Raw genomic sequence first — 13,393 nt, forward strand, 5'->3', positions numbered from 1 at the left:
GGTAATAAAGGAAGTAGGAAACTGTTGATCCTAGAATGGTGAAACCTTTTCCAATAGAAAGAGGACTTTATTCCGAGTTCAACGACCTATCGATCATCCTTCTATCTCAATTAGGCACGGAGATATAACGATTTGGAAATTTGCCAAAAATTAAAAAAAAAAAAAAAAAAAGTTCAAAAAAAAGTTAAAAAAAAAAAAAAAAAATATTCAAAAAAAAAGTTCAAAGAATTAAAGTTTGGGGTCAAAGGTCATTCACCATTTTTCAAGGGCCCGGGCCCCGGCCCTGGTTTTAACATAGTAATAACTTCACCAAACGTTATTCATCATTTCCTAGGGGCCCGGGCGGGCCCTGGTTTTCGATATACATACAGAAATAACGTTACGATGGTTATTCACCATTTTTCAAGGTTTTCAATAAACATCATTTGACACAAAACCCGGTTCCATATTTTTAAAATGTCTGTTCTGTGTAGTTTCGTAAAAGAGCGACCGCAAATAACCTCCTTAGGGTTTATTCTTCTTGTAAACCTTTAACCCTCATCTCAAAACTGCTGATTACAATTGCATCCTTAACTTTTAAACATTACTACGTCTACCGAGATATTGAAACATAGAATTTATAAACACCGGAGAATGAAAAAGACTCGAGAGTTTATCGACTCCTTCATTATTTCTCAATACTCTCAAATGTGACAAAAAACCTTCTCGAGACTGCCAATTGCTGCGTAACCTCTAACCTTTAGAATGATACATAGAGATACTTTCAGAGAACGTCAAAACAGCTTGTGAAATATGTTTCCCACTAATTGCTACGTAACCTCTATAATCTTTAGAATGTCAAAACGACTTGTAAAATATGTTTTCCGATTCCCAATTATAATTTGACCGCTAACCTTTAAATGATACACGGAGGATGTTACAAAATTTGGATCAAACTATACCGCCAATATATGGAATATTTATAGCAGTCTTTCTTCACATTTTACCGTCTGCAACAGAACAGAAATGGAGAACGGAAACTTGGTAAGTAATTTGCATGTTTGTCTGTTTCTAACTTATTTTATGTAAAGAGACTAATCACAACTAGACCTCCAGTTTACACCGGGGTTCGAATTGTTAGACCTCCCCGATGACACAGTGGTAACGTCGTCGTCTTGTAATCAAGGGTCCCGGATTCGATTCCCGGTGGAGGCACATTTCGGATCCCACTTTAAACTGTAGGTCTAGTTCCGATTAGCCTTAATGTGCATAAAGTGAACTTTAAACAACCAATCAAAATCAAGAGTTCGAATTACTGTGTATTTTTACCAGGTGTCGAACCCGGGACTTTAATTATGAGACATGTCACCGTAGTAAAATCGGATTCGAACCATTTTTATGGAATAGCAGATCCGGAACTCTGATTATAAAACAGCTATGTCACCAATGTATTATGAGAAAAACGTAATTAACATACAGGTATTTCATATTAATATAAAAATAACATATTTTCTGATTATATTTTATTATAAACATTTCATATCCATCTAGTTGTATTTTAAAATATATACATTTCATTTACTAAATCACCTATACACTTTCTCGTTTAGACAAACGAAAATCGGACAAAAGTGTTAGTGTATTAGTGGTGTTAGTATTTATTTGTCCAATTTTCTTTTCTTTAGAAGTTCTGACATTTTACTCTCCATCTCCTTTTCATCGTTCTTTTTTGTCTCCTCAGTTTTTTGTTTTCTAATATTTTTGAAAACCTCCATCATTTCGAAACATACACGAAGGGATAAATGAGATGGCACATACTGTGCCTGTTTTACATTTTCCAAAAAATCCCCAAATACTGGGGACGTGTTCTTTTTTTCTGATATGTAACTAAACATTTTAGTGAGCGTGTCGATTTGGACTTCCATATCACGGCAGACCTCCTCCAGGTTCTTCATCAGGTTCTCTGCTAACCCGTTCTCCTCGCAGAAATCTATGTAGCATGCGATCTGTCTCTCCACTTGGCGAGCTTGGACCTTGCTCCACAGATTCCTTCGTTCCCCGGAATGTTCTGCATCTTTAAGATTCCCATGCAATACATTGAATTCGAATGGTAGGGATGCCATATCTGAAAATATAAAGAAAATATGTTAGATATATCGCACGTACACCTTGATTACAGTTATACATTTTTGTTTTAGAACAATCGGGGGGTTGGCTCTTTTAGAGGCCTTCCTTCTGTATATGGCTAACGCCGATGTGCAGGAAGAAATCCAAAACATGCAGAGGGCATTTCGCCGGTACACGGATAGAGTGGCAGGAGTCGATGTGGAGGCGCAGACAACTGGTGACCGTTTAGGCGCTGAATTAGAGGGTATCGGACACCGTTTGGTGGAAACACTCCAACGTGCCGTTACCGCGAACAACGGATTCATAGCCAGGCGGGAAGAGTTTAGGAGAGAGTTGGAGGCAGAGATCGGCGAGATCCAGGAAAGGTAATATATTTTTTCAATTATATCTATTACATCATCACCCCTATCTATACAATTTCCGATTTATGTGTGAATATGAAATATTATTATTCTAACTCCCTTCTTTTTTTCAGGCTCCGTCGTATCCACGAAGAACGAGGCGTTCAGTTCTTCGGGTTGGTGCCGGAGCCTCTCCTGGAACTCGTCCGGAATGGTGCTGTTGCACCACCTCCTCCTGCTGCTGTGCCACCCCCTCCTGCCGCTGTGCCTGTTCCTCCCGCCGTTGTGCCGGTCCCTCGTGTTGCTACGCCACCGTCCCCTGTTGCTACGCCACCTTCTCCTGCTGTGGCGTCACCGTCTCCTCCTGTTACGCCTTCAATTATAGATATCACGGATGAAGAGGACGGCGATTTATAATCTATCAATAAATATAGGTAATATTTTTTCTTACCTTTTATTTTTACACGTCTTCCACTTCTGATGTATCGGTCTCCTCGATGATGTTAGGGAATTCACGGTGAGGTGGGGTCGAAGTTCTGGTAAATTTTTCTTCTACTTTGTGAAGGCTAGAAATAAAAAAATATTTATTTCTTACATCATCTCGTCGTAATGGATTGTAACAATAATCCGATAATTCTTCCAGATCCAATGTAGGGCCTTTTACTCCTAATATTTCACCTATCAGGTCCTCAGGGGACACACTGTATCGAAACCACCGGAATATCTCCCCCAGTGTTAATACAGATTCTCGGTACTCTCTCCGAAATATCTGCATTAACGTTGCAACATCGCAATGATCTACCATCATATACTTACCGTGGCAGCCGACCCTATATAATTGAGGAATTTCGTTATTCAGCAGATCTTCCAAATTTTCGTACCGTGTCAATTCGACATCGGTACGGTCGCAATTCAGTCTTTCATTTGCCATGATGATATATTTTGTTGCCCGGCAACGTGGAGGAGCATGTAACTCAGATGTATCTAAATACTCCGAATTTAATTCCGATTCTGTTTCTATACAGATGCAATCCAATGAGGAAAGCCCTGATACTAAAATAAAAGGTCCTGCATTGTATCCGTGTGTCGCTATTTCACTAGCTACACGACTCGTCCATATACCGTACGACAAATGCCCGTATACAGGTGCTCTTTCGAACAGATAGTGTGTCTCACATAAACCTGCTCTGCGATTATTAATAAAACGCATACTGATCGGAAAACCGTTATTTTCAACTTCCAAAAACGTTTCAGACACTAAATTTTGATTGTAGACGGTAATTAAAAAGGATTCTCTGAACCTTACAGGGGCGTCAAAAATAATCAATTTTGTATTCTGATGTCCAAATATTTCCGATTTACAACTTTTAAATTTCTTTGATCTATTAACTGTTACAGGATATGTCTGATACACAGTCTTTTCGGGAGAACACTCTGTATACCCATACATAGGATTACACTTTACATTATACATATCACGTTTTCTCTTCCTCGACAATTCACCAGCATCATCGATACTGTTCTTTCTATAACGTTTAATTTTTTCGTACCCGTGTTGGGCAGCGTTCTTTTCTTCCCACAACTTTCGAAATTCATTCTCCGTAAAATATTTAGGGACATTCACATATGTCTCTTTTTTCGATAACATTCCTGACCGTATCGATGATCGTGGTGATTGTGGAGGAGTCGGTAACGGACGAGAATTCTGTCTAGTTACCGGTTTCTCTGATCGATCAGGAGATGAAGTCATCCCGATCATTCCTCCAATAAATTTCATCATCCACGATACTATACCCATTTTATACTTACCTCCGGATACCGTTATATACCTGGTCAATCACTTCGAAATCGACTCTGAAAGGTAGTCTCTGGATCTCTGGAAGAAGACGATGGTCACACAGGGTGCTCACTGTGATGTAAACATAAACAGATCAATCGTCCTTATATACCTCATCCTCCCTGTTTATCACGCACCTATTTTCTCTGCGCATCCTCTCGCGCAAAGCGTCCAATGCCCACGTACCCCTCCTATCCTCTTCCCACCCCGGAATACTATACACACTATCCCCTTCCGCAAATTGTACTTTTTTTCTATTTACTTTATTTACTCCCTGTTTCTCCACAACTTTTTCCTTTTTCACTTCTCCCTCCATCGGTCGTTACCCTATACCGACCACACATACAATGACGCCACTATTGATAAACACGCACAAACATTTCCCGGAAACATACAACGAACTTTATCTTCAACCTTTACACCGTCCACAATACCTCCTTTGTTCTACCCCACTTCCATATCACCCAACAGTCCCACACTCACATCCTGATTTCGTCATTCCAACCGCTCATCTGTAACCTTTCACCTTTCTCAAACAACACTCTCACTCACCATCCCACGCCACCAGCTCCCCATACCCCAAAAACCAATCAAAACACATCCCCATATCTCAAACCCCGCCCATTTCTGGCCTCTCTCCAAAATACAAACAATGCTTGCTTGTCCACCGCCCTTTATCATCAATTGATCTTTCATCGATCTTTTCCAATCAATTGATTTATCGGACTATATCCGGGAACATAACTACTTTATTCAACTTGTATGGCACCCAAGAACATGAAACATGTTACGTTCTGTTTAGAAATGTCCATTCTTTGAAAAGAATACTAAAGTTCGCGCCCTCTCCCCAAAATAGCAGAGGAAGAAAGAGCAAACTCCAAAGTTTTATGTTTTATCCATTGAAATTGGGGGGTCGTGCCCCCAAGCCCGCTTCCTCGGTCCGGCGTTCTGAATTGTACACGGTTGCATGCTATGATGTTTTAGCTGCAAAACAAAACTTATCCGAAGTAGATTGCTCCCATAACAATTTTCCTCCAAAAATGCAAATTACCTATTTTTCGTAAAAAAATAAATAAATCACATTTTGGCTTATTATTCAACTTGTATGGCAACCAAGAACATGAAACATGTTTCACTCTCTTGAGAAACTTCCATTATTTTAAAAGAATACTAAAGTTCGCGCCTTCTCCTCAAAATAGTGGGAGAAGAGGGGGAAACTCCAGACTTTTATGTTTTTTTTCCATTGAAATTCGGTGGTCACGCCCCCCAAACACCCCTTCCTCCGTTCGGCGTTCTGAATTGTACACGGTTGCATGCCCTGGTGTTTTAGCTGAAAAACAAAAGTTATCCGAAGTAGATTGCTCCCATAGTGCCCGAGTTATAACAATTTTCCTTCAAAGAGTGTTCGAATTTAAAATTCCCGCCGAGAAGCCCGGGCGAGAGAAATCTATCTCTCTCTCTCTCTCTCTCTCTCTCTCTCTCTCTCTCTCTCTCTCTATCCTCCTGCCATCACTGATTTCTGGCGCCGTGGTGTGCATAAAAGGGGTCTAAAAGTTGAGGCTGAAACTTACTTACGAACGAGATTTCCTGTTCCAGTGCAGAGTTCCATAACGATATTAAAAAAAAATAATAATAATAAGACGAAATTCCCTGACATTTCCCTGACTTTTTTTGACACCTCAAATTCCCTGACTTTTCCCGGTTTTGCAGGTTTTCCAGGTCTGTCCCCACCCTGGTAAATAATTGCAAAATCACATAAAGTATGGGGGAATAGATAGTGATGTGTGTAAAATCATAATACATTTATAAAATTTGCAATATAACGTAAACATATTCAAAATGAAAAGAGCAAATATTAAAACCTTACTACACTAGTGTCTAAAATTAAAGCAACAAACAGAAATCCTTTCCTCGTGTGATTTTTTCTTTGATAAATTTGCCAAGTTTAACTTGTTGCTATCGTGATTTTTTTGTTGATAAATCCTGCTACATTAAGGTTAGTTTATTTTCTATCTTAAATCAGTTGTCTATGACATCATAAGTATTACTATCACCTGATCGTATTATGTGGTCAAATGGACACACGGGAAAGAATTTTAGTTTGTTGCTTTAATTTTGGACATTAGTATAGTTATAATATTTCAATTTCATATATAAATATCTATGCAGAAATACAACATGTACAAATATATGAGCCATAGCGATGAACTAATGTTTCATCCTATAAATGGTGAGTAAAGTAATGTTCGAAACCGAATATAAAATCTATATGTGGGAATATTGGAAGACTTTAACAATGGTAGCATTATTTGGTATTTGCCTCATGTAATGAAGGAAAATCATCTAAAAAAACAAATTGCGATATTACATATCCCTACAGATACTTTGAGAAAAATATCATGAGCATTCCTTTATAACTTGTCTGTTCTCAATCTTGAGACTAACAGAAACAAACAAGATATTATATCTCGGACAGAAAAGATGAAATAATTGCACGAGAGTGGCAATTAACTTCAGAAATCAATAGTAGTGGCCGCCTCCACCTACAGAAGAAATTCCCCAGCAAAGTTATGAAGAAGTGGAAAGGAACGTTCCATAGATCCCTCGCAAGAACTGGGGACGACAATTCCAAACATACTTCTGAAATGCCATCGTGTTTGACATCAGCTCTTGATGGTTCCTTAACTTGAAGTTCCGAATATAATATGTCATTCATCTTCTTCTTGTTGACACCCACTCCGAGCAATTTTGGAGGGGAAGAGGGAATCTCCGACTGGCACGAGATTGGATGCAGATTAATAAGTTGCAGGTGAATTGCAGATGAAATAATATACGATGAAGGGATTTTCTCGGGCAATCAAACAGGTAATTTCCGGACAGGGTTCCGAGCTTTCGAGAGCTAACGTCACTCTCATCTTCAGGGATAGAAGTGCAGAGATATGTTAGGGTAAGGTTAGAATGTATTCGGTGTGGAAGGGGTCCGGTGTAGGTGGCCGGCCAATCAGGTGGTATCTCTACGACGAAATAATATGTGTTTCAGCATTTAATTCAAGATGAAAATACTAAATATTTTACTAGCCATCTAGGGATTGGATAACGAAACCAGTGATGAATTCAGGAGGTGGCCCGGTGGGAAATCATCCCCCGAAATTAAATAGTCCCCCCACCACAATCTCAGTAACATGGCAGAGCATTCTGGAAATAACTAAGAAATTTGGCAACCAAGTTTACTTTGGCTTTCTTTTCACTTTAATTTCACGTAGAACGTACTTTTCTGTTGTTTTTTTTTTTTTTTGTAGTAATTAGCACTGATTCAGTCCTTTTCATAATTAAAAATAAAAGTAATTTAGAAATTTAACTAATCTTCCGTTTTGATAACTGATACATTAAGAAATGGGATGGACCAGGATATGCGTCAAACTATGTGAATGTGTCAACTGACGGGGCCGAGGAACCCACAGAAAGATGTCATCCACAGATATGCTTAGAAAGTCTAGATGGCTTAGTTTGATGTAAATGTAAATTATTATTTTATTTATTCTCATAATCTCATTATTAAAATGATAGTTAATGGCACTTAATTTAATTACATATCAGAAGTAAGGTGCAACATTAAAATATTAGCATTGCTTTACTAGTATTATAAGTTGATGCCTATGACATACTCGGTCCGTGACGTTTGATGTCCGCCCCAGAGGAAATTGGCTGTGTTCAACACTGAAGGAAACTACATCTAAAAACAAATTGTTAATTAGTAATGGCAACAAAAAATTGTTTTTGGTTTCAGTTCAGCGCGCAAGATCACATATGATTGTTTTTACTTATTAACCTTTGGTCGGGCGTAACTGATCTAATAGGCTCAGCTCTCACATTTGATCTCCCCGTTCCGTTCCTAGATGGCTTTACCCTTTGTACTACTGAGTAGCTGTCTCTTATCTAATGATGTTTGAATACGTATCAGTCACTTTGCATCAAAACTTCTTGAGTGAATGTTGTGTCAGAAGTAATCTGTCAGGCACATTGCGCCCGATTTCGCAACTTTCTGTAATGTAATTATTTCCAAAATCTATTCAGTGAATTAAATTATCTTATTCATTTAAAAAGAAAATAATCTTAGAATATATCAGTATATATAATAACACATGTGTTTTCCTAGCCTGGCTACTGTTTAATTCCTATAAATTACGGATTTATCCTGGGAAGCAACCTGAAAGTTCTTCCTTGAAAAGTAATTAGCCAACTGTTGTTCTGCAATACTTCATTCAATAAAAATTGTAATATCTTTAATTAAAAATAGTATTCCTTATACGAGTATTTAAAAAAAAAATTAAACTACGGTTATAGTCACACTGTTCCAGGGGCACAACAACATCGATTAGGTTGGATCGACTTGTAGAATATGAACTGACAATGCTGATGAGGTTATAGAAGACTATACAATGTTGGTTGCCAGTTATGTTTAGGTCGGTTTACGGTACGAAAGGTATCTGAGTTGGTGGGAAGTTAGAAGATCAGGCCGTCATAGACAGTGTTGCCAACTCCTAGATGTAGATTTGTTTAGACCAAAATATGAAAAAAATGGTGATTTTTACAGGAAGGGGTGGCAACACTGGGTGCATCATTTTCGGGGTCCCTTACGTGGTAATGACTGTAAGGATAAATTCAAGTGCATAATTTTCGGTTGGTCAAGTGGGGCAGCTATACTACTTAAGGGAACAAAACTAATATTTAATGTTAAGGTGCATATTAAAAATGTCATCCTAATGACATCATCCTTAATCACTCTTGTGTCCAAAACAGTGATGACTTGATATGAAAAATTTTGGCATATTCCAGACACATAGAATTTATACACCCACTCATAAGCTGGTGACTAATTTTCTTAGGAAAAAATATGCAATCACGCACAAAAGTGGTATTTCTTGGGTTGACAGAACTAGTTGTTGACAATATGATGTACAGTTCAGAAAAGAGCATAGACATTGTTGTATTTGTTATCAGAAACAGAAAAAAAAACGCATTGTGATAATTGTTTTGTAGACTATCTTGACATTGTTGTAATTCTAGTATTTGATAAGTATTTTCCTTCAGTAATTTATACGTTTGGGATTTTGTGTTTGTAGAAAAATATAATTTCATGCATTCGGTTTGCCACACTACTCAAAAGTTTATTTGCAACCATGAAATTTTGACATGGCACGTATAGTTTCTCCTATTTGCCATGGGTCAGCTCCACTCGAAAATATATAAAAGAAGCTCGCATAGGCCAAAAAATCAGTTTGCTCTAAGACCCTAAAATTACAGCACATGAAATTGCATAGAAATTTTCAGCGAAAATGCAGGCTAATCAGGCGAGGCCAGGCCGGCTCGGTAGCTCAGTGGTTAGAGAAATAGCCCAGTATGCAGAGACCAGGGTTCGAGTCCTGGTCGAGCCTCCATTTTTCGCTGAAAATTTCTACGTAGTGCATTTCCTGTGTGTGCCTAATCTCCAACGAAATTTACATATTTGTAAATTTCCTCGTTTGCTTATACTTTATCCTTTGTAGTTAGGCTATTATTATGTTGATCGCTGAACTCACAAAATTCTGTTTCCAACTCACGTACTGTTGAGAAATCGATGGATATGTGTGTGGGGGGCGGGGCGTTATCATATGGATATTAATTGGAAAGGCAGTATTTTAGATCTTTACAAAATTTATTTGTAGATAAAATGACTCCACTAATAGTAAAATGTAGTCCTGGAGTTGGTGTTTTAAGTCCACTTTATGCACAGTAAGGCTAACTAATAGTAAAAGGGTGCCATGTAGATTCCATTGACAGATACATAAACTAATCGAGATAAAGCATGTATCGATAAATTAGACCAAGAACAAGGCAAGAATATCATGGCAGTTTAATTTGGATTGATGTTTCAGAATATTTGATGCCCTACCTTCCATGCTGTACACTTGGCCTTTTCCCTTATGTTTTCTAGTAGAAACTCCTGATGAGTCCCTCCTTTCACACAACTTTCGTCTAGGCACATGGACAGGTTATTAAACAACAAATAATAATCTATAAGATACGCATTGTATGACAAGTCAGGCATACACAGACCAGACCTGCTATACCTATAGATCGGAATAATTGATGGATAGTATTGATTATTAATTGCGTGCCAGTGTGGTCACCTCCAAAAAGTGTTCAAGAGCTTCTCTTTTCCCATTGATCCAGTACATTTCGGGTCACCCACTGATACACTGACCGAAGGAGACGCTGCTTGACTTCATGTGATACTACATTTAGTTGCATGTTCGTATTGATCAACTTTGGCTCCCTCTGTCCTATATTGTGGATTGTAGAATTTTGATGGTGAGGTTTCTTCGTCCAAAATTTGATTTTTTTTTCTTTGAATGAAGTCGAATACAGTTTCTTGATGGAGAATTTCTCTTATCTGCATATTGAAAACGTATCTATGTGCATGTTATTATTATCAGGTTCTAATATTCTCTATACTTTATCACGCTAGCATCGATAGTTTATGGAATATCAACACATCACATGACATTGATTGTTATTCCTCATGCTCGAATAGACTTTGATCAGTATAATCTATTGTTTAGCTGCTATTTAGTTAAGCGCGTGAGTTCACTGAATTTTGCCTCTGTTATAGTAGTTTCTCAGATGAAGAGAGTTGACTCGAAAGGACGTATATGCCCAGTGAATAAGGGCTACTTGCAAAAACTGTTCAGTACCTTGGTCTGCAAATGGAAGTAAATTACAAAATTTGCATTTCTGTTTGATATTAATTGGTTAAATGGCAACATGCAGCGTCTTCGCAGCCCTAGGTAAAACATTATCAAGCTTTTGGTTTCTGGAGCCTCCACGATGGCGTACTGTTCAAGTTGTAACCTTGTAATGGAGGTTTCCAAGTTTCAATACCCGGTGGAGGCACATAGTGGTTCGGATCCAACTTTAAGCTGTAAGCCCAGTCCCGATTAGCATTGTTGTGCATAAAGTGGACTTAAAAAGTTCACTCACGTAGAAATGAAACACAGAATGCATTATTAATTGCTGGATTAGATTAGTGTTTGCACCTATAATATCAAAGTTTAAGGCTGACCTTGTAACGCATTAACGTGATGCACTGTAACGGGTAGTATTAAATGGAATCAATACAAGATTCTCAGAATGGCTAATCTATAGATTTAACCATGTGAGGTCTGTGCTGTCACTTCTGCTATCTTGGCTGGAAGACGTCACTTCAATATTCCTCCTTTCTGGCGGAGTTAATTTGGCAAGGGATATACGGTTTCCCCAACCAATGCTTTACAATTGAAGAAGGGTTCATCGGTTATTATTAATACAACCAGTATTAGCCTACTATAATTGGGCTGCTACTAGCACCCTCTGTTTCTTCGTCACGACGGAGTGGTTGGCACAGCGTGCTACGGATATATTTTATTATTTTGTAGAGGTTGCCACCTGCCAAGCAATAGTCCGTATTAAAATCTACCTTATTTAAAAAGTTAGTCTCAATATAAAGATAGTCGTCGATACCAAGGGTCGCGGGTTCGAATCCCCGCCTGAGCATGTGTGTTCTTCGTGGATATCCCTCATCAGTTTCATTATGTCATCACTAATTCTCATTTTCGCGATCTGCAAATGGCGAAAAGCGAAGTAAAATAAACTAAATCAATCAATCAATCCTTATTCACAATATTTTAAACAAAGTTTGAACGAAAACAAGTCAGTGGGAACATGTCCTTATTCCTCCTAAGAAACTGTACTAGGTAATTGCTTGTTACTTATACCAAATATAGCGTGAAAAGCTCCCAAACAAAACGGTAAATGTATTGGTAGTAGTAATACCAAAAATTGTATCTACTATAAATGCGTGTGAATATAACAAAAATCTCAACGCCGATGTTGCTTGCTGTAGTACACGTAACGAACATTTGCAAAGTGATTTATCTGGGAAAATCCTTCAATTATATTAGGAAATAGCGGGAGCCGTGGGTGGGAAATGAAGTTAATTTCCAGAAATTACAAGAGACTTACATTCACTGTATCAAACTTTGACCTGGAAGAATTATCGCTTCCTCCAAACAAAACGTTGTGTTTACATGACCGATGACTAAAATTCCACATAAGCCCCATTATTTTTTGGCGGGTGGCGGTTTTATTAAAATCACAGAATGCATTCGTGTGTTTTGCAGTTAGCAGGAGGCACGCGCGGGCAGTAAATTCCCCCAGCCCCCGCTGGATCGATAGGGTCGGCGCAGATGCAACCGCGGCTCCTTGCTGCGAACAATTTTTCGCACTGATTCTGTCACTCCCTCCTGTTGACACAAACTGCGGCGCATGTGGAAAGGAACTAAATGGTAAACTAATTGCACAGTTACAAAACACCAACAACCGATTTAACTGGAGTTTTGCCAAAACACATGAAAACCACTCAATCGTTATCCTTTCATAATCACATTGCCATAGCACCTTTAGGTTACATGTTGTTAGCCAGTTGAAGATAACCACGAAATTAACGCTACACACAAATCACGCACACTGAATAAAAATTAAATAGCCGACGCTCAAAATACGAAGAGAACAAATATGCATATAGCAATCATGTAAGTTTAAGTATATTATATTAATGAACTTACTAACGTTCTGATGAGGAAAGAACATGAACAGTTCTACAAAAACATACATATAAAACGATTGATGTTTCATTTCACAACTTAATCCTAGCCAACCACTTCTATTTTTTCAATTTTTCAACTGTGAAAATTTTTATAAAAGAATTAAAATAATTACATTATTCCCTAGGGTATTTGTATTAGTTTTGTTCATGGAAAACATAAATGAAATGTAAATAGGAGGCAAAATGGACTTGGAGGGTGTATCAAGTGCATCTTTAAAAGCGTGTTATTCGGGACACTCATGCTAATGAGAGTGTACAATTGGTTGGTAATTATGGTATTTTTGTAATTATTATAATTAATAAACAACTGCCCATCCGTAAACAAAGAAGCATCGATAATAAATTATTATGTTTTTGTGAGTTTTAGCGAATGGTAAAATATGGGTGCGATGACACTAATGCAATAATTGGTTAATATTTTTTATT

General features: G+C 38.0%; 1 protein-coding gene across 2 annotated transcripts in view; it reads right to left on the minus strand.

The window, feature by feature from the left end:
• Positions 1-13,393, minus strand: part of LOC145978836 (solute carrier family 7 member 14-like) — a 782,606-nt gene that overhangs the window by 316,335 nt on the left and 452,878 nt on the right. The window lies entirely within an intron of this gene.

The sequence above is a fragment of the Lepisma saccharinum genome, chromosome 25 (assembly GCF_977018435.1).
Source record: "Lepisma saccharinum chromosome 25, izLepSacc3.1, whole genome shotgun sequence".
In the NCBI taxonomy this organism is placed as follows: domain Eukaryota; kingdom Metazoa; phylum Arthropoda; class Insecta; order Zygentoma; family Lepismatidae; genus Lepisma; species Lepisma saccharinum.